At 40.0% G+C, this 22,282-nt stretch overlaps 13 non-coding genes across 13 annotated transcripts; 10 read left to right on the forward strand and 3 right to left on the reverse strand.

Annotated features, from left to right (window-relative positions):
- Window positions 1-6,178: 6,178 nt before the first annotated feature.
- trnam-cau lies at window positions 6,179-6,251 on the forward strand. The gene has a single exon. It is a non-coding gene; the product is annotated as a tRNA-Met (tRNA).
- A 3,475-nt stretch (window positions 6,252-9,726) lies between these two features.
- On the reverse strand, window positions 9,727-9,799 carry trnad-guc. Its single transcript has one exon. It is a non-coding gene; the product is annotated as a tRNA-Asp (tRNA).
- A 255-nt stretch (window positions 9,800-10,054) lies between these two features.
- trnam-cau lies at window positions 10,055-10,127 on the forward strand. The gene has a single exon. It is a non-coding gene; the product is annotated as a tRNA-Met (tRNA).
- Window positions 10,128-10,402: 275 nt separating this feature from the next.
- Window positions 10,403-10,473, forward strand: trnag-gcc. Its single transcript has one exon. It is a non-coding gene; the product is annotated as a tRNA-Gly (tRNA).
- A 557-nt stretch (window positions 10,474-11,030) lies between these two features.
- Window positions 11,031-11,103, forward strand: trnam-cau. Its single transcript has one exon. It is a non-coding gene; the product is annotated as a tRNA-Met (tRNA).
- A 4,142-nt stretch (window positions 11,104-15,245) lies between these two features.
- trnad-guc lies at window positions 15,246-15,317 on the reverse strand. Its single transcript has one exon. It is a non-coding gene; the product is annotated as a tRNA-Asp (tRNA).
- Window positions 15,318-15,572: 255 nt separating this feature from the next.
- trnam-cau lies at window positions 15,573-15,645 on the forward strand. The gene has a single exon. It is a non-coding gene; the product is annotated as a tRNA-Met (tRNA).
- A 274-nt stretch (window positions 15,646-15,919) lies between these two features.
- On the forward strand, window positions 15,920-15,990 carry trnag-gcc. The gene has a single exon. It is a non-coding gene; the product is annotated as a tRNA-Gly (tRNA).
- Window positions 15,991-16,550: 560 nt separating this feature from the next.
- Window positions 16,551-16,623, forward strand: trnam-cau. The gene has a single exon. It is a non-coding gene; the product is annotated as a tRNA-Met (tRNA).
- Window positions 16,624-20,047: 3,424 nt separating this feature from the next.
- On the reverse strand, window positions 20,048-20,119 carry trnad-guc. The gene has a single exon. It is a non-coding gene; the product is annotated as a tRNA-Asp (tRNA).
- Window positions 20,120-20,372: 253 nt separating this feature from the next.
- Window positions 20,373-20,445, forward strand: trnam-cau. The gene has a single exon. It is a non-coding gene; the product is annotated as a tRNA-Met (tRNA).
- A 265-nt stretch (window positions 20,446-20,710) lies between these two features.
- On the forward strand, window positions 20,711-20,781 carry trnag-gcc. Its single transcript has one exon. It is a non-coding gene; the product is annotated as a tRNA-Gly (tRNA).
- Window positions 20,782-21,337: 556 nt separating this feature from the next.
- trnam-cau lies at window positions 21,338-21,410 on the forward strand. Its single transcript has one exon. It is a non-coding gene; the product is annotated as a tRNA-Met (tRNA).
- The last annotated feature ends 872 nt before the right edge of the window (window positions 21,411-22,282 follow it).

The following is a 22,282-nucleotide window of genomic DNA, read 5'->3' on the forward strand; positions in this document are numbered from 1 at the left end:
TGAGAACAGGAGAAAGGGACACACAAGAAGGAGATACAACAGATAAGAACAACAATGAACAGGAACATCAGAACAGACAAGAGTCAATGGGTAACTGGGGAACTGATTTAGGGACTGCAGATACAGGGCCAAGGCAAGTGAGACATCACTGCTTTCCATCCGGCATGTTTGGCCAGCAAAAAAGATCATTTCAACCAAGTTGGTTTGATACTTTTAAATGGCTTGAATATTCTACAACTGCCAATGCAGCATTCTGCTTTAGTTGTAGAATATATGGCAAACCAAAGCAGTCAAGGGATCAAAGGGACACCCTCACCGCCTCAGGATACACAAACTGGAAGCGTTCATTGGATTATTTTCGAGAACATGAAAAGTCAAACGTACACAAGGCCTTAATTATTCTCTGGAAGAGCTTTAAAGCCACCCAGGTCCACGGGGACATCACACAGCAGCTACATGCTGCAAATGTCAGTGAGATTCAGGAACGTAGGGAGTATCTGAAACGCATAGCAGCAGTGACAGCCTTTCTTGGGAAGCAAGGGATTGCTTTCAGAGGGCACAACGAAGCAGCAGAGAGTGATAATATGGGTAATTTTATGGAATGCATGAAGCTTCTTGAAAACTTTGATCCTTTTCTGCAAACCTATAAGCCACCTTCATGTGTGACCTACCTCTCACCCTCATCACAGAATGAGATGATTGAAAGCACCGCCAACGTTATAATGGCAAGGATAATATCTGAGATCAAAGAGGCAAAAATGTACTCGGTAATGGTGGATGAAGCAAGAGATAATCACACAGAGCAGCTTGCATTGTGTGTGCGATATGTAAGTCCACAAGGCTCAGTGAAAGAAAGGTTCCTTGGACTTTCTCAGCTTGCAGCATTTGATGCTAAAACCATCACTGACACAATAGAGCAGCTACTTGACAAACATGGAATAGGACATCTTAAATGTGTTGCCCAGAGTTATGATGGTGCTGCTGTTATGAGTGGAAAAGTGAGAGGTGTACAAGCTCGGTTTAGAGAGAAGCATCCAGAAGCACTTTATGTTCACTGCTTAGCCCATGAACTCAATCTTGTCCTTTGCGCCACTTGCAAAGCCATCCCAGAGGCACGTGACTTCTTTGATCTCCTGGAGTGTCTCTACTCTTTCTTCTCCACATCTCTTGTCCACCATCAGAGATTGGAAACATTTCAGAAACAGCTAGAGGTAGGGGACAAACAACTTGTTCAGCTGTCACACACTCGCTGGGCATGTCAAATTGAGTCGGTGAATGCAATCCTAAAAAACCTCCCTGCTTTGATCCAGACTTTAGGGAGCCTTCCAGCCCCTCTGGCAAAGGGACTGGAAAGCAAGCTTTGCAAATTCAGTACCATATACATGCTTGTCCTGTTCCAGACACTGCTCTCAACCACTCAGGGCCTGCACAAATACCTGCAGAAAGAAACACTTGACTTGGTGCAGGCAGTAAATTACAAAACAGCAGTTGAGAACACACTGAAAAGTTACCGAAGTGACGAGAAAGCACATGAGGTCTATGACAAGACCAAGGCCCTGTGCAATGATCTGGATATTCCCGAAACTGTGACACAGAGGAAGAAGCGAAGAAACATGGAAGACTTTGTAGTTGAGGCATCATGTGGAGCAAGGTCAGACCTGACAACAGGAGATGACTTGAGAGGGAGAATCTTCTTTCCAGTTCTCGACAGAATGCTGGAGGAGCTTCAAAACAGGTTTTCTGGAGTTGGGGAAAAAATATTAATCGGCATACAGGCATGTCACCCTGCTTCTGAGAATTTCCTGAATGAAGAGGCACTCAAAAATCTTGCACAACATTACAGCATCCACTTACAAACTGAAGAGGTTGTTGTTGCAAGACAATACCTTGCCAGGATAGAGAAAGACATGCCAAGTATCCAAAGTGTATTTTCCCTTTTGGATGAGGATATGTTCCCCTCTCTTAAGGCCATCTTCCAAGCTGCTTTGACAATCCCAGTCACCAGCTGCAGTTGTGAAAGGTCCTTCAGTGCCCTGCGAAGGCTACACACTTGGCTGAGAAGTACAATGGGCCAGGTGAGGCTTAGTCATTTGGCCATCATTTCCATTGAGAAGGAGGTCTTGGCTAATGTGGCCCATGGAGAGGTCATCGACCAATTTGCGAATGTCAAACCAAGGCGATTCAGCCTAACACTTCCACCTACAAAACAATAAAGAGTCTGAAGACAGCGAGTGATGATGGGGAGAAAAACGAAGCAAATGAAAGGTAATGTGATGAAGGAAGCAAGTGATGAGGGGAAACGGCAAGTGAGGAAGGAAGCAGAAAGTGATGAAGGAAGCAAGTGATGACGGAAGAAAGTGATGAGGGGAAACGGCAAGTGAGGAAGGAAGCAGAAAGTGATGACGGAAGCAAGTGATGAGGGGAAACGGCAAGTGAGGAAGGAAGCAGAAAGTGATGAAGGAAGCAAGTGATGACGGAAGAAAGTGATGAGGGGAAACGGCAAGTGAGGAAGGAAGCAGAAAGTGATGACGGAAGCAAGTGATGAGGGGAAACGGCAAGTGAGGAAGGAAGCAGAAAGTGATGAAGGAAGCAAGTGATGACAGAAGCAAGTGATGAGGGGAAACGGCAAGTGAGGAAGGAAGCAGAAAGTGATGAAGGAAGCAAGTGATGACGGAAGAAAGTGATGAGGGGAAACGGCAAGTGAGGAAGGAAGCAGAAAGTGATTAAGGAAGCAAGTGATGACGGAAGCAAGTGATGACAGAAGCAAGTGATGAGGGGAAACGGCAAGTGAGGAAGGAAGCAGAAAGTGATGAAGGAAGCAAGTGATGACAGAAGCAAGTGATGAGGGGAAACGGCAAGTGAGGAAGGAAGCAGAAAGTGATGAAGGAAGCAAGTGATGACGGAAGCAAGTGATGAGGGAAACGGCAAGTGAGGAAGGAAGCAGAAAGTGATGAAGTAAGCAAGTGATGACAGAAGCAAGTGATGAGGGGAAACGGCAAGTGAGGAAGGAAGCAGAAAGTGATGAAGGAAGCAAGTGATGACAGAAGCAAGTGATGAGGGGAAACGGCAAGTGAGGAAGGAAGCAGAAAGTGATGAAGGAAGCAAGTGATGACGGAAGCAAGTGATGAGGGGAAACGGCAAGTGAGGAAGGAAGCAGAAAGTGATGAAGGAAGCAAGTGATGACAGAAGCAAGTGATGAGGGGAAACGGCAAGTGAGGAAGGAAGCAGAAAGTGATGAAGGAAGCAAGTGATGACGGAAGCAAGTGATGAGGGGAAACGGCAAGTGAGGAAGGAAGCAGAAAGTGATGAAGGAAGCAAGTGATGACTGAAGCAAGTGATGAGGGGAAACGGCAAGTGAGGAAGGAAGCAGAAAGTGATGAAGGAAGCAAGTGATGACAGAAGCAAGTGATGAGGGGAAACGGCAAGTGAGGAAGGAAGCAGAAAGTGATGAAGGAAGCAAGTGATGACGGAAGCAAGTGATGAGGGGAAACGGCAAGTGAGGAAGGAAGCAGAAAGTGATGAAGGAAGCAAGTGATGACAGAAGCAAGTGATGAGGGGAAACGGCAAGTGAGGAAGGAAGCAGAAAGTGATGAAGGAAGCAAGTGATGACGGAAGCAAGTGATGAGGGGAAACGGCAAGTGAGGAAGGAAGCAGAAAGTGATGAAGGAAGCAAGTGATGACAGAAGCAAGTGATGAGGGGAAACGGCAAGTGAGGAAGGAAGCAGAAAGTGATGAAGGAAGCAAGTGATGACGGAAGAAAGTGATGAGGGGAAACGGCAAGTGAGGAAGGAAGCAGAAAGTGATGAAGGAAGCAAGTGATGACAGAAGCAAGTGATGAGGGGAAACGGCAAGTGAGGAAGGAAGCAGAAAGTGATGAAGGAAGCAAGTGATGACGGAAGCAAGTGATGAGGGGAAATGGCAAGTGAGGAAGGAAGCAGAAAGTGACTTGAAAATCAAGTGTTTTTAAATATTAAACCCCTTTCTGATTCTGATTCTTTGATTTTTTTTACATATGGGTGTTGAGAAATGTATCCATAGATCTCTTAATGTTGCTCTCAAAGTGCATCAGATTGATGCTTTTAACTTCAATATTTAAAAAAAATCTTCCTTGGGGAGTTTCCCCCAAAATAGTAATTTACCTCTGCTTATGTAACTCCGGTGTATTATCCCCTCGGCAACAGATCACTCACAGTTGGTGATTACTTTCCAACATTTCAATTGACAGCATATAAAAAGGACATGTGAGCTTCATTGCTTAAGAGATCCTCACATGCTATCTCTTTTAAAAAAGAAGTGTCCAGTCAACAACAAAATATCAGTGATCGTATAGTGATAGTATATTTTTCACAAGCGATGTGAAACATTAAACTTAAAAAAACTCTGTGAGGGCCTAAGATATTCTACAAAATAATATTTAAAAACATTTTAGTTATATTTTTCATTACTTTTACCAACTTGATTTAATTGTATTTAAAATAACATTTCCAAAGAAATAAATCCTTCGAATCTGCCTGTTCAGTTTCTGTTGGAATGTGAAGGGTTAAATGAAAGAAGCTCCTCTCTGTGAGTGTGAAGACAGGAGCTGTTGGACGTCCAGCTAGAATTCACAGAGGGCCAGCTATAGTAACTAAAACGAGAGAGTAATGTCAAATGTCAGTACAATTGACCAATCATATCTTCCTTCTAAATGGGTGGGTGTTATTATCGCGGACTTTATGACATAATAACTCGAGGGAAGGGGGTGGGGGTCAGAGGGCCTAGGTATAAGTGCACGGCTCGCCACTGCAAATAGCCAATCACACAAAAAACATGTTGCTGTGACTGTGAGCATTAAACAATTAAAATTAAACTAAACAAACACAACAGTACGTTATTGTCCTTATAAAATAAAAACATACATTTTGTCCACCGATATAATACAGGCACCTTACCCTCAAGAGATCCTCACGTGCTATGAGAATCTCCCACAATCTATTGCCATAACAAAGCTAATGCAGGCACACGTTTGTGACACTAGATGGCGCAATTGTGTATGTGCGTGTGGGGAGTCTTGCAGTAGAAAATTTGACTGTAGTGCCGCCACTGTGGGCTAAGCCCCGAATGTTTCCAGGTCCAGGCAACGCCCCTGCTGACCACTATACTAACGAGGAGATGTTTGACACTGCTGACTCCGCCCAGCTAATTCCATTCCTTGCCAATGCACATCTTGTAAATGAAAACAAATTGCTCTTTCAGCCAGACTCTTTGATTCCCCTTCTTGCTCTATGCTACGGGCGATTACATTACATTGCATTTAGCTGACGCTTTTATCCAAAGCGACTTACAATAAGTACATTCGACCAGGAAGACACAACCTTGAAGAAAACAGAATCATATAAGTATATCAGGTTTCATAGAGCCAAACATTTCAAGTGCTACTCCACTGGCTTTAGATAAGCCAGCCCTTTATTAGTATAAAAGTGCTTCGTTAATAGTTCTAACGCTCGAAGTGGAGTCGAAAGAGATGAGTTTTCAGTTTGCGCCGGAAGATGTGCAAGCTATCTGCCGTCCTGATGTCAATGGGGAGCTCATTCCACCATCCTGGAGCCAGGACAGCAAACCCACGTGTTTTCGCCGATGGGAACTTGGGTCCCCCTCGCAGCGAGGGCGCAGCGAGTCGTTTGGCTGATGCAGAGCGTAGTGCACGCGCTGGGGTGTACGGTTTAACCATGTCCTGGATGTAGGAAGGGCCAGATCCATTCGCAGCATGGTAAGCTAGTACCAGTGTCTTGAAGTGGATTCTAGCAGTTACCGGAAGCCAGTGAAGGGAGCGGAGGAGCGGAGTGGTGTGGGAACATTTAGGAAGGTTGAAGACCAGACGAGCCGCTGCATTCTGGATGAGCTGCAGAGGTCGGATGGCACATGCAGGTAGACCAGCCAGGAGGGAGTTGCAGTAGTCTAGGCGTGAGATGACGAGAGCCTGGACCAGAACCTGAGTCGCTTTCTGAGTCAGCTGGGGACGTATCTTCCTGATGTTGTAAAGCGTGTATCTGCAGCAACGCGTTGTAGCATTACTTTTCTTCCCTACGTGAGCTCATCTGCGTTTGACGTTTCGACCTTTAGACCTCTAGAACAGGTCTTGGCTTGGCCCCTTTATGCTGGACTCCGCCATTGTCACCCAACGGAATGTTGCTTTTGGGCCTCGTTGGCGCAGTAGGCAGCGCGTCAGTCTCATAATCTGAAGGTCGTGAGTTCGAGCCTCACACGGGGCATTTGTTTTGTAGTGTATTCATTTGGTTCTTGATGGTGATCTGGCGGGTAACGAGCATGATTCAACGCCATCCATTTCAGTATTAAATGGCAAGGAAATCCTGTGAACAATGAGTTGCCCAAATTCACATAGTTCCTTACGCCGTGTTGATGAGAGAAACTGGAAAGTACTACCTGGGAATCTGAAGCTCCAAGGGATCAAACAAGCTGTTGACTGTTGATAGACTGTTCATCAGACAATCGCTCACTAATGACAGAAATAAGGGCCCTTGGATTTCATCAGGGCAATATGCATGCAAAGAGGAACAATTTACTCATGTGCTCCATGGACAGCCAGAACCAGGAAACTATGGCAAGCCTTTATGGACACCAACATTCGGTCGTCCACTCCTTTAGATGTCCTGCTTTGCGTTTGTGCCCTGTTCCTCCTGGTCTCGACAGACAGTCTTTACAGTTGTCCAAAATATATTCTCCATTATAGGTGATTCAGGGGCATTCTTTTTCTGAATGTCTGTACTGCATGGCTGTTAACCACATCAACAAAAAAGTGCGTACACTCCCCATCGGGGAATTGAACCCCGGTCTCCCGCGTGGCTGAAAATGTTTGATTAAATTGAACTTAATTTTTGTATGTAGGAATTAAACTATAGAATTGATCTGAATGTACAAAAAGAAAAAAGGTTACGTTACATAATCCATTTTAGTACACTTAACATGGGTTTAGTGAGTAAATTCTACTCAAAATAGTTGAGCTGAAAATTATCAGTATGAATAAGTTGCAATTACTCAAAATAGTTGAGCTGAAAATTATCAGTATAATTAAGTTGAAATTACTCAAAAATAGTTGAGCTGAAAATTATCAGTATAATTAAGTTGAAATTACTCAAAATAGTTGAGCTGAAAATTATCAGTATAATTAAGTTGAAATTACTCAAAATAGTTGAGCTGAAACTTATCAGTATAATTAAGTTGAAATTACTCAAAACTAATAAGTACAGTGAACTTAAAAAATATATATCTGGATTTAGATACATTTGTTTCGTGCAACCACTTACCTTAATAAAATTAAGTAAATTCAACATAACAATTTTTTCAGTAAAGGAAACTATGGCAAGCCTTTATGGACACCAACATTCCGTTGTCCACTTATAATTTCCTTTAGATGTCCTGCTCTGCGTTTGCGCCCTGTTCCTCCTGGTCTCGACAGACAGTCTTTACAGTTGTCCAAAAATATATTCTCCATTATAGGTGGTTCAGGGGCATTCTTTTTCTGAATGTCTGTACTGCATGGCTGTTAACCACATCAACAAAAAAGTGCGTACACTCCCCGTCGGGGAATTGAACCCCGGTCTCCCGCGTGGCTGAAAATGTTTGATTAAATTCAACTTAATTTTTGTATGTAGGAATTAAACTATAGAATTGATCTGAATGTACAAAAAGAAAAAAGGTTACGTTACATAATCCATTTTAGTACACTTAACATGGGTTTAGTGAGTAAATTCTACTCAAAATAGTTGAGCTGAAAATTATCAGTATAATTAAGTTGAAATTACTCAAAATAGTTGAGCTGAAAATTATCAGTATAATTAAGTTGAAATTACTCAAAATAGTTGAGCTGAAAATTATCAGTATAATTAAGTTGAAATTACTCAAAATAGTTGAGCTGAAACTTATCAGTATAATTAAGTTGAAATTACTCAAAACTAATAAGTACAGTGAACTTAAAAAATATATATCTGGATTTAGATACATTTGTTTCGTGCAACCACTTACCTTAATAAAATTAAGTAAATTCAACATAACAATTTTTTCAGTAAAGGAAACTATGGCAAGCCTTTATGGACACCAACATTCCGTTGTCCACTTATAATTTCCTTTAGATGTCCTGCTCTGCGTTTGCGCCCTGTTCCTCCTGGTCTCGACAGACAGTCTTTACAGTTGTCCAAAAATATATTCTCCATTATAGGTGGTTCAGGGGCATTCTTTTTCTGAATGTCTGTACTGCATGGCTGTTAACCACATCAACAAAAAAGTGCGTACACTCCCCGTCGGGGAATTGAACCCCGGTCTCCCCGCGTGGCTGAAAATGTTTGATTAAATTCAACTTAATTTTTGTATGTAGGAATTAAACTATAGAATTGATCTGAATGTACAAAAAGAAAAAAGGTTACGTTACATAATCCATTTTAGTACACTTAACATGGGTTTAGTGAGTAAATTCTACTCAAAATAGTTGAGCTGAAAATTATCAGTATAATTAAGTTGAAATTACTCAAAATAGTTGAGCTGAAAATTATCAGTATAATTAAGTTGAAATTACTCAAAATAGTTGAGCTGAAAATTATCAGTATAATTAAGTTGAAATTACTCAAAATAGTTGAGCTGAAACTTATCAGTATAATTAAGTTGAAATTACTCAAAACTAATAAGTACAGTGAACTTAAAAAATATATATCTGGATTTAGATACATTTGTTTCGTGCAACCACTTACCTTAATAAAATTAAGTAAATTCAACATAACAATTTTTTCAGTAAAGGAAACTATGGCAAGCCTTTATGGACACCAACATTCCGTTGTCCACTTATAATTTCCTTTAGATGTCCTGCTCTGCGTTTGCGCCCTGTTCCTCCTGGTCTCGACAGACAGTCTTTACAGTTGTCCAAAAATATATTCTCCATTATAGGTGGTTCAGGGGCATTCTTTTTCTGAATGTCTGTACTGCATGGCTGTTAACCACATCAACAAAAAAGTGCGTACACTCCCCGTCGGGGAATTGAACCCCGGTCTCCCGCGTGGCTGAAAATGTTTGATTAAATTCAACTTAATTTTTGTATGTAGGAATTAAACTATAGAATTGATCTGAATGTACAAAAAGAAAAAAGGTTACGTTACATAATCCATTTTAGTACACTTAACATGGGTTTAGTGAGTAAATTCTACTCAAAATAGTTGAGCTGAAAATTATCAGTATAATTAAGTTGAAATTACTCAAAATAGTTGAGCTGAAAATTATCAGTATAATTAAGTTGAAATTACTCAAAATAGTTGAGCTGAAAATTATCAGTATAATTAAGTTGAAATTACTCAAAATAGTTGAGCTGAAACTTATCAGTATAATTAAGTTGAAATTACTCAAAACTAATAAGTACAGTGAACTTAAAAAATATATATCTGGATTTAGATACATTTGTTTCGTGCAACCACTTACCTTAATAAAATTAAATAAATTCAACATAACAATTTTTTCAGTAAAGGAAACTATGGCAAGCCTTTATGGACACCAACATTCCGTTGTCCACTTATAAGTTCCTTTAGATGTCCTGCTCTGCGTTTGCGCCCTGTTCCTCCTGGTCTCGACAGACAGTCTTTACAGTTGTCCAAAATATATTCTCCATTATAGGTGGTTCAGGGGCATTCTTTTTCTGAATGTCTGTACTGCCAGGCTGCTAACCACATCAACAAAAAAGTGCGTCTACTCCCCGTCGGGGAATTGAACCCCGGTCTCCCCGCGTGACAGGCGGGGATACTGACCACTATACTAACGAGGAGATGTTTGACACTGCTGACTCCGCCCAGCTAATTCCATTCCTTGCCAATGCACATCTTGTAAATGAAAACAAATTGCTCTTTCAGCCAGACTCTTTGATTCCCCTTCTTGCTCTATGCTACGGGCGATTACTTTTCTTCCCTGCGTGAGCTCATCTGCGTTTGACGTTTCAACCTTTAGACCTCTAGAACAGGTCTTGGCTTGACCCCTTTATGCGTGACTCCGCCATTGTCACCCAACGGAATGTTGCTTTTGGGCCTCGTTGGCGCAGTAGGCAGCGCGTCAGTCTCATAATCTGAAGGTCGTGAGTTCGAGCCTCACACGGGGCATATCTTTTGTAGTGTATTCATTTCTGATCTGGCGGGTAACGTGCATGATTCAACGCTATCCATTTCAGTATTAAATGGCAAGGCAATCCTGTGAATTTTCTCTTCCGATCTTGAATGCAAAATCTTTAGCACATAAACAACAGCCTTCCTCAAGTGTGGCAGGTATTCAACATTGGCAGGAATAAAGGCCCTTTCCAAAAATTGCTCTTGCCTCGCCCGGGAATCGAACTCCCACCTGATTTTATTTTCAGAGTGGTAAGAAGACCTTAACGTAAGCATTGGTGGTTCAGTGGTAGAATTCTCGCCTGCCACGCGGGAGGCCCGGGTTCGATTCCCGGCCAATGCACTTCCTTTAAGTTCTAATGAGTAGCCCGAATTCACATAGTTCCTTACGCCGTGTTGATGAGAAACTGGAAAGTACTACCTGGGAATCTGAAGCTCCAAGAGATCAAACAAGCTGTTGACTGTTGACAAACTGTTCATCAGACAATCGCTCAATACTGACAGATATAAGGGCCCTAGGATTTCATCAGGACAATATGGATGGAAAGAGGAAAAATCTACTCTTGTGCTCCATGGACAACCAGAACCAGGAAACGATGGCAAGCCTGACAGAAATAAGGGCCATTGGATTTCATCAGGGCAATATAGATGGAACGAGGACAAATCAACTCATGTGCTCCATAGACAGCCAGAACCAGGAAACTATAACAAGCCTTTAAGGACACCAACATTTCATTTAACATTTTGTCATCAGAAGAGAATGGGGAGAGTCTGTCGTCCACTTATAAGTTGCTTTAGATGACCTGCTTTGCGTCTACGTCCTGTTCCTCCTGGTCTCCACAGACTTGACCCCTTTATTGTGGACCCTGCCATTGTCACCCAACGGAATGTTGATTTTGGGCCTCGTTGGCGCAGTAGGCAGCGCGTCAGTCTCATAATCTGAAGGTCGTGAGTTCGAGCCTCACACGGGGCATTTGTTTTGTAGTGTATTCATTTGGTTCTTGATGGTGATCTGGCGGGTAACGAGCATGATTCAACGCCATCCATTTCAGTATTAAATGGCAAGGAAATCCTGTGAACAATGAGTTGCCCAAATTCACATAGTTCCTTACGCCGTGTTGATGAGAGAAACTGGAAAGTACTACCTGGGAATCTGAAGCTCCAAGGGATCAAACAAGCTGTTGACTGTTGATAGACTGTTCATCAGACAATCGCTCACTAATGACAGAAATAAGGGCCCTTGGATTTCATCAGGGCAATATGCATGCAAAGAGGAACAATTTACTCATGTGCTCCATGGACAGCCAGAACCAGGAAACTATGGCAAGCCTTTATGGACACCAACATTCGGTCGTCCACTCCTTTAGATGTCCTGCTTTGCGTTTGTGCCCTGTTCCTCCTGGTCTCGACAGACAGTCTTTACAGTTGTCCAAAATATATTCTCCATTATAGGTGATTCAGGGGCATTCTTTTTCTGAATGTCTGTACTGCATGGCTGTTAACCACATCAACAAAAAAGTGCGTACACTCCCCATCGGGGAATTGAACCCCGGTCTCCCGCGTGGCTGAAAATGTTTGATTAAATTCAACTTAATTTTTGTATGTAGGAATTAAACTATAGAATTGATCTGAATGTACAAAAAGAAAAAAGGTTACGTTACATAATCCATTTTAGTACACTTAACATGGGTTTAGTGAGTAAATTCTACTCAAAATAGTTGAGCTGAAAATTATCAGTATGAATAAGTTGCAATTACTCAAAATAGTTGAGCTGAAAATTATCAGTATAATTAAGTTGAAATTACTCAAAATAGTTGAGCTGAAAATTATCAGTATAATTAAGTTGAAATTACTCAAAATAGTTGAGCTGAAAATTATCAGTATAATTAAGTTGAAATTACTCAAAAATAGTTGAGCTGAAACTTATCAGTATAATGAAGTTGAAATTACTCAAAACTAATAAGTACAGTGAACTTAAAAAATATATATCTGGATTTAGATACATTTGTTTCGTGCAACCACTTACCTTAATAAAATTAAGTAAATTCAACATAACAATTTTTTCAGTAAAGGAAACTATGGCAAGCCTTTATGGACACCAACATTCGGTCGTCCACTTATAAGTTCCTTTAGATGTCCTGCTTTGCGTTTGCGCCCTGTTCCTCCTGGTCTCGACAGACAGTCTTTACAGTTGTCCAAAAATATATTCTCCATTATAGGTGGTTCAGGGGCATTATTTTTCTGAATGTCTGTACTGCATGGCTGTTAACCACATCAACAAAAAAGTGCGTACACTCCCCGTCAGGGAATTGAACCCCGGTCTCCCGCGTGGCTGAAAATGTTTGATTAAATTCAACTTAATTTTTGTATGTAGGAATTAAACTATAGAATTGATCTGAATGTACAAAAAGAAAAAAGGTTACGTTACATAATCCATTTTAGTACACTTAACATGGGTTTAGTGAGTAAATTCTACTCAAAATAGTTGAGCTGAAAATTATCAGTATAATTAAGTTGAAATTACTCAAAATAGTTGAGCTGAAAATTATCAGTATAATTAAGTTGAAATTACTCAAAATAGTTGAGCTGAAACTTATCAGTATAATTAAGTTGAAATTACTCAAAACTAATAAGTACAGTGAACTTAAAAAATATATATCTGGATTTAGATAAATTTGTTTCGTGCAACCACTTACCTTAATAAAATTAAGTAAATTCAACATAACAATTTTTTCAGTAAAGGAAACTATGGCAAGCCTTTATGGACACCAACATTCCGTTGTCCACTTATAAGTTCCTTTAGATGTCCTGCTCTGCGTTTGCCCCCTGTTCCTCCTGGTCTCGACAGACAGTCTTTACAGTTGTCCAAAATATATTCTCCATTATAGGTGGTTCAGGGGCATTCTTTTTCTGAATGTCTGTACTGCATGGCTGTTAACCACATCAACAAAAAAGTGCGTACACTCCCCGTCGGGGAATTGAACCCCGGTCTCCCGCGTGGCTGAAAATGTTTGATTAAATTCAACTTAATTTTTGTATGTAGGAATTAAACTATAGAATTGATCTGAATGTACAAAAAGAAAAAAGGTTACGTTACATAATCCATTTTAGTACACTTAACATGGGTTTAGTGAGTAAATTCTACTCAAAATAGTTGAGCTGAAAATTATCAGTATAATTAAGTTGAAATTACTCAAAATAGTTGAGCTGAAAATTATCAGTATAATTAAGTTGAAATTACTCAAAATAGTTGAGCTGAAAATTATCAGTATAATTAAGTTGAAATTACTCAAAATAGTTGAGCTGAAACTTATCAGTATAATTAAGTTGAAATTACTCAAAACTAATAAGTACAGTGAACTTAAAAAATATATATCTGGATTTAGATACATTTGTTTCGTGCAACCACTTACCTTAATAAAATTAAGTAAATTCAACATAACAATTTTTTCAGTAAAGGAAACTATGGCAAGCCTTTATGGACACCAACATTCCGTTGTCCACTTATAATTTCCTTTAGATGTCCTGCTCTGCGTTTGCGCCCTGTTCCTCCTGGTCTCGACAGACAGTCTTTACAGTTGTCCAAAAATATATTCTCCATTATAGGTGGTTCAGGGGCATTCTTTTTCTGAATGTCTGTACTGCATGGCTGTTAACCACATCAACAAAAAAGTGCGTACACTCCCTGTCGGGGAATTGAACCCCGGTCTCCCGCGTGGCTGAAAATGTTTGATTAAATTCAACTTAATTTTTGTATGTAGGAATTAACTATAGAATTGATCTGAATGTACAAAAAGAAAAAAGGTTACGTTACATAATCCATTTTAGTACACTTAACATGGGTTTAGTGAGTAAATTCTACTCAAAATAGTTGAGCTGAAAATTATCAGTATAATTAAGTTGAAATTACTCAAAATAGTTGAGCTGAAAATTATCAGTATAATTAAGTTGAAATTACTCAAAATAGTTGAGCTGAAAATTATCAGTATAATTAAGTTGAAATTACTCAAAATAGTTGAGCTGAAACTTATCAGTATAATTAAGTTGAAATTACTCAAAACTAATAAGTACAGTGAACTTAAAAAATATATATCTGGATTTAGATACATTTGTTTCGTGCAACCACTTACCTTAATAAAATTAAGTAAATTCAACATAACAATTTTTTCAGTAAAGGAAACTATGGCAAGCCTTTATGGACACCAACATTCCGTTGTCCACTTATAATTTCCTTTAGATGTCCTGCTCTGCGTTTGCGCCCTGTTCCTCCTGGTCTCGACAGACAGTCTTTACAGTTGTCCAAAAATATATTCTCCATTATAGGTGGTTCAGGGGCATTCTTTTTCTGAATGTCTGTACTGCATGGCTGTTAACCACATCAACAAAAAAGTGCGTACACTCCCCGTCGGGGAATTGAACCCCGGTCTCCCGCGTGGCTGAAAATGTTTGATTAAATTCAACTTAATTTTTGTATGTAGGAATTAAACTATAGAATTGATCTGAATGTACAAAAAGAAAAAAAGGTTACGTTACATAATCCATTTTAGTACACTTAACATGGGTTTAGTGAGTAAATTCTACTCAAATAGTTGAGCTGAAAATTATCAGTATAATTAAGTTGAAATTACTCAAAATAGTTGAGCTGAAAATTATCAGTATAATTAAGTTGAAATTACTCAAAATAGTTGAGCTGAAAATTATCAGTATAATTAAGTTGAAATTACTCAAAATAGTTGAGCTGAAACTTATCAGTATAATTAAGTTGAAATTACTCAAAACTAATAAGTACAGTGAACTTAAAAAATATATATCTGGATTTAGATACATTTGTTTCGTGCAACCACTTACCTTAATAAAATTAAATAAATTCAACATAACAATTTTTTCAGTAAAGGAAACTATGGCAAGCCTTTATGGACACCAACATTCCGTTGTCCACTTATAAGTTCCTTTAGATGTCCTGCTCTGCGTTTGCGCCCTGTTCCTCCTGGTCTCGACAGACAGTCTTTACAGTTGTCCAAAATATATTCTCCATTATAGGTGGTTCAGGGGCATTCTTTTTCTGAATGTCTGTACTGCCAGGCTGCTAACCACATCAACAAAAAAGTGCGTCTACTCCCCGTCGGGGAATTGAACCCCGGTCTCCCGCGTGACAGGCGGGGATACTGACCACTATACTAACGAGGAGATGTTTGACACTGCTGACTCCGCCCAGCTAATTCCATTCCTTGCCAATGCACATCTTGTAAATGAAAACAAATTGCTCTTTCAGCCAGACTCTTTGATTCCCCTTCTTGCTCTATGCTACGGGCGATTACTTTTCTTCCCTGCGTGAGCTCATCTGCGTTTGACGTTTCAACCTTTAGACCTCTAGAACAGGTCTTGGCTTGACCCCTTTATGCGTGACTCCGCCATTGTCACCCAACGGAATGTTGCTTTTGGGCCTCGTTGGCGCAGTAGGCAGCGCGTCAGTCTCATAATCTGAAGGTCGTGAGTTCGAGCCTCACACGGGGCACATCTTTGTAGTGTATTCATTTCTGATCTGGCGGGTAACGTGCATGATTCAACGCTATCCATTTCAGTATTAAATGGCAAGGCAATCCTGTGAATTTTCTCTTCCGATCTTGAATGCAAAATCTTTAGCACATAAACAACAGCCTTCCTCAAGTGTGGCAGGTATTCAACATTGGCAGGAATAAAGGCCCTTTCCAAAAATTGCTCTTGCCTCGCCCGGGAATCGAACTCCCACCTGATTTTATTTTCAGAGTGGTAAGAAGACCTTAACGTAAGCATTGGTGGTTCAGTGGTAGAATTCTCGCCTGCCACGCGGGAGGCCCGGGTTCGATTCCCGGCCAATGCACTTCCTTTAAGTTCTAATGAGTAGCCCGAATTCACATAGTTCCTTACGCCGTGTTGATGAGAAACTGGAAAGTACTACCTGGGGAATCTGAAGCTCCAAGAGATCAAACAAGCTGTTGACTGTTGACAAACTGTTCATCAGACAATCGCTCAATACTGACAGATATAAGGGCCCTAGGATTTCATCAGGACAATATGGATGGAAAGAGGAAAAATCTACTCTTGTGCTCCATGGACAACCAGAACCAGGAAACGATGGCAAGCCTGACAGAAATAAGGGCCATTGGATTTCATCAGGGCAATATAGATGGAACGAGGACAAATCAAACTCATGTGCTCCATAGACAGCCAGAACCAGGAAACTATAACAAGCCTTTAAGGACACCAACATTTCATTTAACATTTTGTCATCAGAAGAGAATGGGGAGAGTCTGTCGTCCACTTATAAGTTGCTTTTAGATGACCTGCTTTGCGTCTACGTCCTGTTCCTCCTGGTCTCCACAGACTTGACCCCTTTATTGTGGACCCTGCCATTGTCACCCAACGGAATGTTGATTTTGGGCCTCGTTGGCGCAGTAGGCAGCGCGTCAGTCTCATAATCTGAAGGTCGTGAGTTCGAGCCTCACACGGGGCATTTGTTTTGTAGTGTATTCATTTGGTTCTTGATGGTGATCTGGCGGGTAACGAGCATGATTCAACGCCATCCATTTCAGTATTAAATGGCAAGGAAATCCTGTGAACAATGAGTTGCCCAAATTCACATAGTTCCTTACGCCGTGTTGATGAGAGAAACTGGAAAGTACTACCTGGGAATCTGAAGCTCCAAGGGATCAAACAAGCTGTTGACTGTTGATAGACTGTTCATCAGACAATCGCTCACTAATGACAGAAATAAGGGCCCTTGGATTTCATCAGGGCAATATGCATGCAAAGAGGAACAATTTACTCATGTGCTCCATGGACAGCCAGAACCAGGAAACTATGGCAAGCCTTATGGACACCAACATTCGGTCGTCTCCACTCCTTTAGATGTCCTGCTTTGCGTTTGTGCCCTGTTCCTCCTGGTCTCGACAGACAGTCTTTACAGTTGTCCAAAATATATTCTCCATTATAGGTGATTCAGGGGCATTCTTTTTCTGAATGTCTGTACTGCATGGCTGTTAACCACATCAACAAAAAAGTGCGTACACTCCCCATCGGGGAATTGAACCCCGGTCTCCCGCGTGGCTGAAAATGTTTGATTAAATTCAACTTAATTTTGTATGTAGGAATTAAACTATAGAATTGATCTGAATGTACAAAAAGAAAAAAGGTACGTTACATAATCCATTTTAGTACACTTAACATGGGTTTAGTGAGTAAATTCTACTCAAAATAGTTGAGCTGAAAATTATCAGTATGAATAAGTTGCAATTACTCAAAATAGTTGAGCTGAAAATTATCAGTATAATTAAGTTGAAATTACTCAAAATAGTTGAGCTGAAAATTATCAGTATAATTAAGTTGAAATTACTCAAAATAGTTGAGCTGAAAATTATCAGTATAATTAAGTTGAAATTACTCAAAAATAGTTGAGCTGAAACTTATCAGTATAATGAAGTTGAAATTACTCAAAACTAATAAGTACAGTGAACTTAAAAAATATATATCTGGATTTAGATACATTTGTTTCGTGCAACCACTTACCTTAATAAAATTAAGTAAATTCAACATAACAATTTTTTCAGTAAAGGAAACTATGGCAAGCCTTTATGGACACCAACATTCGGTCGTCCACTTATAAGTTCCTTTAGATGTCCTGCTTTGCGTTTGCGCCCTGTTCCTCCTGGTCTCGACAGACAGTCTTTACAGTTGTCCAAAAATATATTCTCCATTATAGGTGGTTCAGGGGGCATTATTTTTCTGAATGTCTGTACTGCATGGCTGTTAACCACATCAACAAAAAAGTGCGTACACTCCCCGTCAGGGAATTGAACCCCGGTCTCCCGCGTGGCTGAAAATGTTTGATTAAATTCAACTTAATTTTTGTATGTAGGAATTAAACTATAGAATTGATCTGAATGTACAAAAGAAGAAAAAGGTTACGTTACATAATCCATTTTAGTACACTTAACATGGGTTTAGTGAGTAAATTCTACTCAAAATAGTTGAGCTGAAAATTATCAGTATAATTAAGTTGAAATTACTCAAAATAGTTGAGCTGAAAATTATCAGTATAATTAAGTTGAAATTACTCAAAATAGTTGAGCTGAAACTTATCAGTATAATTAAGTTGAAATTACTCAAAACTAATAAGTACAGTGAACTTAAAAAATATATATCTGGATTTAGATAAATTTGTTTCGTGCAACCACTTACCTTAATAAAATTAAGTAAATTCAACATAACAATTTTTTCAGTAAAGGAAACTATGGCAAGCCTTTATGGACACCAACATTCCGTTGTCCACTTATAAGTTCCTTTAGATGTCCTGCTCTGCGTTTGCCCCCTGTTCCTCCTGGTCTCGACAGACAGTCTTTACAGTTGTCCAAATATATTCTCCATTATAGGTGGTTCAGGGGCATTCTTTTTCTGAATGTCTGTACTGCATGGCTGTTAACCACATCAACAAAAAAGTGCGTACACTCCCCGTCGGGGAATTGAACCCCGGTCTCCCCGCGTGGCTGAAAATGTTTGATTAAATTCAACTTAATTTTGTATGTAGGAATTAAACTATAGAATTGATCTGAATGTACAAAAAGAAAAAAGGTTACGTTACATAATCCATTTTAGTACACTTAACATGGGTTTAGTGAGTAAATTCTACTCAAAATAGTTGAGCTGAAAATTATCAGTATAATTAAGTGAAATTACTCAAAATAGTTGAGCTGAAAATTATCAGTATAATTAAGTTGAAATTACTCAAAATAGTTGAGCTGAAAATTATCAGTATAATTAAGTTGAAATTACTCAAAATAGTTGAGCTGAAACTTATCAGTATAATTAAGTTGAAATTACTCAAAACTAATAAGTACAGTTGAACTTAAAAAATATATATCTGGATTTAGATACATTTGTTTCGTGCAACCACTTACCTTAATAAATTAAGTCAATTCAACATAACAATTTTTTCAGTAAAGGAAACTATGGCAAGCCTTTATGGACACCAACATTCCGTTGTCCACTTATAATTTCCTTTAGATGTCCTGCCTCGCGTTTGCGCCCTGTTCCTCCTGGTCTCGACAGGACAGTCTTTACAGTTGTCCAAAAATATTCTCCATTATAGGTGGTTCAGGGGCATTCTTTTTCTGGAAATGTCTGTACTGCAATGGCTGTTAACCACATCAACAAAAAAGTGCGTACACTCCCCGTCGGGGAATTGAACCCCGGTCTCCCGCGTGGCTGAAAATGTTTGATTAAATTCAACTTAATTTTTGTATGTAGGAAATTAAACTATAGAATTGATCTGAATGTACAAAAAGAAAAAGGTTACGTTACATAATCCATTTTAGTACACTTAACATGGGTTTAGTGAGTAAATTCTACTCAAAATAGTTGAGCTGAAAAATTATCAGTATAATTAAGTTGAAATTACTCAAAATAGTTGAGCTGAAAATTATCAGTATAATTAAGTTGAAATTACTCAAAATAGTTGAGCTGAAAATTATCAGTATAATTAAGTTGAAATTACTCAAAATAGTTGAGCTGAAATTATCAGTAATAAGTTGAAATTACTCAAAACTAATAAGTACAGTGAACTTAAAAAATATATATCTGGATTTAGTACATTTGTTCGTGCAACCACTTACCTTAATAAAATTAAATAAATTCAACATAACAATTTTTTTCAGTAAAGGAAACTATGGCAAGCCTTTATGGACACCAACATTCCGGTGTCCACTTATAAGTTCCTTTAGAATGTCCTGCTCTGCGTTTGCGCCCCTGTTCCTCCTGGTCTCGACAGACAGTCTTTACAGGTTGTCCAAAATATATTCTCCATTATAGGTGGTTCAGGGGCATTCTTTTTCTGAATGTCTGTACTGCCAGGCTGCTAACCACATCAACAAAAAAGTGCGTAACTCCCCGTCGGGGAATTGAACCCCGGTCTCCCGCGTGACAGGCGGGGATACTGACCACTATACTAACGAGGAGATGTTTGACACTGCTGACTCCGCCCAGCTAATTCCATTCCTTGCCAATGCAATCTTGTAAATGAAAACAAATTGCTCTTTCAGCCAGACTCTTTGATTCCCCTTCTTGCTCTATGCTACGGGCGATACTTTTCTTCCCTGCGTGAGCTCATCTGCGTTTGACGTTTCAACCTTTAGACCTCTAGAACAGGTCTTGGCTTGACCCCTTTATGCGTGGACTCCGCCATTGTCACCCAACGGAATGTTGCTTTGGGCCTCGTTGGCGCAGTAGGCAGCGCGTCAGTCTCATAATCTGAAGGTCGTGAGTTCGAGCCTCACACGGGGCATATCTTTTGTAGTGTATTCATTTCTGATCTGGCGGGTAACGTGCATGATTCAACGCATCCATTTCAGTATTAAATGGCAAGGCAATCCGTGAATTTTCTCTTCCGATCTTGAATGCAAAATTTAGCACATAAACAACAGCCTTCCTCAAGTGTGGCAGGTATTAACATTGGCAGGAATAAAGGCCTTTCCAAAAATTGCTCTTGCTCGCCCGGGAATCGAACTCCCCCTGATTTTATTTTCAGTGGTAAGAAGACCTTAAAGTAAGCATTGGTGGTTCAGTGGTAGAATTCTCGCCTGCCACGCGGGAGGCCCGGGTTCGATTCCCGGCCAATGCACTTCCTTTAAGTTCTAATGAGTAGCCCGAATTCACATAGTTCCTTACGCCGTGTTGATGAGAGAAACTGGAAAGTACTACCTGGGAATCTGAAGCTCCAAGAGATCAAACAAGCTGTTCACTGTTGACAAACTGTTCATCAGACAATCGCTCAATACTGACAGATATAAGGGCCCTTGGATTTCATCAGGACAATATGGATGGAAAGAGGAAAAATCTACTTGTGCTCCATGGACAACCAGAACCAGGAAACTATGGCAAGCCTGACAGAAATAAGGGCCATTGGATTTCATCAGGGCAATATAGATGGAACGAGGACAAATCAACTCATGTGCTCCATAGACAGCCAGAACCAGGAAACTATAACAAGCCTTTAAGGACGCCAACATTTCATTTAACATTTTGTCATCAGAAGAGAATGGGGAGAGTCTGATGTCCACTTATAAGTTGCTTTAGATGACCTGCTTTGCGTCTACGTCCTGTTCCTCCTGGTCTCCACAGACTTGACCACTTATTGTGGACTCTGCCATTGTCACCCAACGGAATGTTGACTTTGGGCCTCGTTGGCGCAGTAGGCAGCGCGTCAGTCTCATAATCTGAAGGTCGTGAGTTCGAGCCTCACACGGGGCATTTGTTTTGTAGTGTATTCATTTGGTTCTTGATGGTGATCTGGCGGGTAACGAGCATGATTCAACGCCATCCATTTCAGTATTAAATGGCAAGGAAATCCTGTGAACAATGAGTTGCCCAAATTCACATAGTTCCTTACGCCGTGTTGATGAGAGAAACTGGAAAGTACTACCTGGGAATCTGAAGCTCCAAGGGATCAAACAAGCTGTTGACTGTTGATAGACTGTTCATCAGACAATCGCTCACTACTGACAGAAATAAGGGCCCTTGGATTTCATCAGGGCAATATGCATGCAAAGAGGAACAATTTACTCATGTGCTCCATGGACAGCCAGAACCAGGAAACTATGGCAAGCCTTTATGGACACCAACATTCGGTCGTCCACTCCTTTAGATGTCCTGCTTTGCGTTTGCGCCCTGTTCCTCCTGGTCTCGACAGACAGTCTTTACAGTTGTCCAAAATATTCTCCATTATAGGTGATTCAGGGGCATTCTTTTTCTGAATGTCTGTACTGCATGGCTGTTAACCACATCAACAAAAAAGTGCGTACACTCCCCGTCGGGGAATTGAACCCCGGTCTCCGCGTGGCTGAAAATGTTTGATTAAATTCAACTTAATTTTGTATGTAGGAATTAAACTATAGAATTGATCTGAATGTACAAAAAAGAAAAAAGGTACGTTACATAATCCATTTTAGTACACTTAACATGGGTTTAGTGAGTAAATTCTACTCAAAATAGTTGAGCTGAAAATTATCAGTATGAATAAGTTGCAATTACTCAAAATAGTTGAGCTGATGAAATTATCAGTATAATTAAGTTGAAATTACTCAAAATAGTTGAGCTGAAAATTATCAGTATAATTAAGTTGA

This window comes from Gymnodraco acuticeps, unplaced genomic scaffold, assembly GCF_902827175.1.
Source record: "Gymnodraco acuticeps unplaced genomic scaffold, fGymAcu1.1, whole genome shotgun sequence".
Classification (NCBI taxonomy): Eukaryota; Metazoa; Chordata; class Actinopteri; order Perciformes; family Bathydraconidae; genus Gymnodraco; species Gymnodraco acuticeps.